The sequence below is a fragment of the Ursus arctos genome, chromosome X (assembly GCF_023065955.2).
Source record: "Ursus arctos isolate Adak ecotype North America chromosome X, UrsArc2.0, whole genome shotgun sequence".
Classification (NCBI taxonomy): domain Eukaryota; kingdom Metazoa; phylum Chordata; class Mammalia; order Carnivora; family Ursidae; genus Ursus; species Ursus arctos.
This window is the reverse complement of record NC_079873.1, coordinates 48,276,592-48,281,022: the sequence shown is the minus strand read 5'-3', so window position 1 is coordinate 48,281,022 and position 4,431 is coordinate 48,276,592. Positions and strand designations below refer to the sequence as shown.

General features: G+C 39.4%; 1 pseudogene; it reads right to left on the bottom strand.

Annotated features, from left to right (window-relative positions):
• Positions 1-1,318: 1,318 nt before the first annotated feature.
• On the bottom strand, positions 1,319-2,291 carry LOC113248762 (spindlin-3-like; annotated as a pseudogene).
• Between the last annotated feature and the right edge of the window lie 2,140 nt (positions 2,292-4,431).

Here is a 4,431-nt window from a genome sequence, read left to right as displayed (position 1 = left end):
ATAAGCATATTGATCACCAAACACTGATTCTAACCTATGCTAAGATACCATAAAAGATGAACCCACTGGTTGTCATAAGAGAATAAAGCCTATTTTCAGCCTTTCTTATTCTTAGCAAGTGCCTTGCCCACTTCATATTCTGGGTCTTGGAAGTCCCCCAAGAATCGAATCTAATACCTAATTTAAAATTTTCCAGATTATCTCTTGGCATAAGAAATAAATCCGTATCTTTGTCTGATTCCAGGTTTTTGTTCTTTCATTATGCGATCCTAGACATAACTGCCAACCCTAGCTATACCCAGTATTCACCCTGTGACTAGAATAGAGGTTGGCTTAATCCCCCATTGGGCTGGCAAAGCCCATTTGTGGCAAAGTCGGCCTGCACAGCCTGCGTCTGTTGAAACCCACTCCATGTCTGTGGGCATCAGCCAGAGCTACTGCAGACAACAGAGACCCTAATGCCATTGATGGCCAACTTTCATTTGTCCACTTGGGGTTTTACTTCCAAATACTTGCCTTCCTATCAATTTTGCTTGGTTTCTCAGCCTATGCTTATATACTAAAATGCAAAGTAATTACCCTCTTGATTTTGAACCAAGTTCAACAATAGGTGAAAGTATCAGAAAGGGAGCAAAATGTTAGCCTTACTTTAATCCAACTTGGAAAGGAGACTAAAATGGACTTCCCATTCCTCCCGAAATTAGACTTTTGAAATCACCTGCGGAGATAGTTGAGGTTACAAAGACACTCACCCAGATAGTCACACTGAATATCTCAGGAAGCTTCACATTTCAGTGAGCGCAGAGAGTTCAACTGCCCAAAAGAATGAGGCAAGAGGTGTTCAGCTGCCTTTAACCTATTACCACCACCCAAGGTGAAAATAAGGACCACTGGATGTCAGACTAATTAGATAAATCATTCTCCTGTGGAGAAGTAGTTAAAAGTTTGGAGAGAAGGGCAAAGGTTTCTTTCAAAAATGAGATGGTGGAAGTTTCTTCCTTCCTCCCTTCCCCCTTCCTCTCTCTCCTTCCCTTCCTCCCTCCCCCCCCCGACTTTTCTTTTCTTTTCTTTTCTTTTCTTTTCTTTTCTTTTCTTTTCTTTTCTTTTCTTTCCTTTCCTTTCCTTTCCTTTCCTTTCCTTTTCTTTTCTTTTCTTTTCTTTCATTCCTTTCCTTTCTTTTCTTTTTTTTTTCTTTCACCAGGCAAAAGCAAGCAAAAAAGGAGAAGACTATTCTTACAAATTAGAAAGCAATCAAGACCTTTTGTATGTATAGATTTTACAAATAGTCTCACATATGTGGCAAATTTCAAGATGATCTCTAAGATGTTTTTACCAAGTCATAGACATAGATATGGAAATCATCATCAAATCATTGAAGTACACAAAGTTTGGTTTCTACTTAATGAATGACCATGCCAGTTCTCTTTCAGCCATCATCTTTGGCATATTCCTCCTGTTTGCCTACTAGGTTATCTACAACTTCTCCTAGTTCCCTCTCTGCAGAAGAAGAATCACTGGAATCTGGAAGGATGCGTAGGTCACTGTCTTTATAATCATCTAAGATCTGATACATATAGAATACTGAAACTTTCTCATAGGTAATGTAAAACAATGTGTTCATGACAGGTGCCTGAGCTAAGACAATCCCCTTCCACTCATTTTTGAAACCTTCCTCTGTCTCAAAAATATGTTCTACTGCTTTACCAGTAATAATTTCTGTTAAGTGTGTATCACTGATTCTAGAGGATGCAACTATATTAGGAAGGACTTGAAGTGATGACACTCTCTTATCTCTGTGAAGTTCCGATCCATAAACACAGTCAAATCCATCATATTTGTTAAGATACAAAGAGGGATCCAGAACGGTTCCCTTCTACTGTGCTAGGGGTTCATCTCCATCTTTCTATCCATGCCAAATTCTGCAGACCACAACGTTCTTCTGAGGCTGGGAAGTGGGCTTCCTCCTATGCTTCTTGTGTGCAACCTTTCTCTTCATCATAGTAACACACACTAGTATATCTTGTAACAGTCCTGGAATGCTACCCTGCAGGTGCCTTTCCAAATGGGGTCTTTGATGATGATGATGATGATGATGATGATGATGATGATGATGATATGTTTGACACCATAAAGTACATCATTAGTTTTGGATATAGTGTTCCATGATTCATTGTTTGTGTATAACACCCAGCACTCCATGCAATACGTGCCCCCCTTAATAACCATCACCAGGCTACCTCAACCCCCCATCCCTTCTCTCTAAAACCCTCAATTTCGTTCCCGGAGTCCATAGTATCTCATTGGTTCGTCTCCTCCTGTTTCCTCCCTTCATTTTTTCCTTTCCATCTCCTAATGTTCACCCTGTTATTCCCAATGTTCCATAAATAAGTGAAACCATATGATAATTGTCTTTCTCTGCTTGATGTATTTCATTTAACAAGATCTCCTCCAGTCCCATCCATGTTGCTGCAAATGTTGGGTAATCGTCATTTCTGATGGCTGAGTAAAATTCCATTATATATATGGACCACATCTTCTCTGTCAATTTAGCTGTTGAAGGGCATCTCGACTCCTTCCACAGTTGGGCTACAGTGGAAAATGCTGCTATGGACATTAGGGTGCATATGGCCCTTCTTTTTACTACATCTGTATCTTTGGGGTAAATACCCAGTAGTGCAATTGCTGGGTCATAGGGTACCTCAATTTTTAACATTTTGAGGGACCTCCACACTGTTTTCCAAAGTGGCTGTACCAACTTGCAATCCCACCAACAGTGTAAGGGGGTTCCCCTTTCTCCACACCCTCTCCAACATTTGTTGTTTCCTGCCTTATCAATTTTTGCCATTCTAACTGGTGCAAGGTGGTATCACAATGTGGTTTTATTTGGAAACTCCCTGATGGCTAATGATTTTGAATACTTTTTAATATGCCTGTTAGCCATTTGTATGCCTTCATTGGAAAAGTGTTCATATCTTCCGCCCATATTTTGATTTGATTATTTGTTTCACATGTATTGAGTTTGAGAAGTTCTTTGTAGATCTTGGATACTAGTCTTTTATCTGTAGGGTCATTTGCAAATATCTTCTCCCATTCTGTGGGCTGCCTCTTCGTTTTTTTTGACTGTTTCCTTGGCTGTGCAGGAGCTTTTGATCTTGACGACGTCCCACAAGTTCATTTTTTTCTTTTGTTTCTCTTAACTTTTCAGATGTGTCATGAAAAAAGTTGCTGTGGCCAATGTCAAAGAGGTTGCAGGTTATGTTCTCCTCTAGGATTTTGATGGATTCCTCTCTCACATTGAGGACTTTCAACCATTTGGAGTTTATCTTTGTGTATGATGTGAGAGAGTGGTCAAGTTTCATTCTTTTGCATAGAGCTGTCCAATTTTCCCAGCACCATTGATTGAAGAGACAGCCTTTTTTCCACTGGATGTTTTATCCTGCTTTGTCAAATATTAGTTGCCCAAAGACCGAGGATCCATTTCTGGGTTCTCTATTCTGTTCCATTGATCTATGTGTCTGTTTTTGTGCCAGTACCATGCTGTCTTTTGGATCAAAGCTTTGTAGTATAGCTTGAAATCTAGCAACGTGATGCCCCCAGCTTTGTTTTTCCTTTTCAACAATTCCTTGGCAATTTGGAGCCTTTTTTGGTTCCACAGAAATTTAAGGGCGGTTTATTCCAAGTTCTTTGAAAAATGTCATTGGTATTCTGATAGGGATGGCACTGAAAGTGTAGATTGCTCTGGGTAGCATAGACATTTTAACTATGATTATTATTCCAATCCACAAGCATGGAATATTTTTCCATCTTTTTGTGTCTTCTTCAATGTCCTTCAAGAGTGATTTGTAGTTTCTTGAATATAGATCCTTTACGTCTCTGGTTAATCCCAAGATAACGTATGATTTTTGGTGCCATTGTAAATGGAATGGATTCCCTAATTTCTCTTTCTTCAGTCTCATTGTTCATGTGTAGAAATGCAACTGATTTCTGAGCATCGATTTTGTATCCCACCACATTACCGAATTGCTCTATCACTTCTAGTAGTTTGGGGGTGGAGTCTTTTGGGTTTTCCATATAGAGTATCTTGTCATCTGCGAAGTGAGAGAGTTTGACTTCTTCTTTGCCTATTTGTATACCTTTTACCCCTTTTTGTTGTCTGTTTGCTGTTGCAAGGACTTCTAGTACTATGTTGAAATATAATGGCACAAGTGGGCACCCTTGTCATGTTGCTGATCATAAGCTAAAGACTTCTAGCTTTTCCCCACTGAGAATAATATTCACTGTAGGCTTTTCATAGATGGCTTTTATGAAATTGAGGAATGTACCCTCTATCCCTACACTCTGAAGGGTTTTAATCAGGAAAGGATGCTGTATTTTGTCAAATGTTTTTCTGCATTAATTGAGAGCATCATATGGTTCATGACTCTTCTTGTT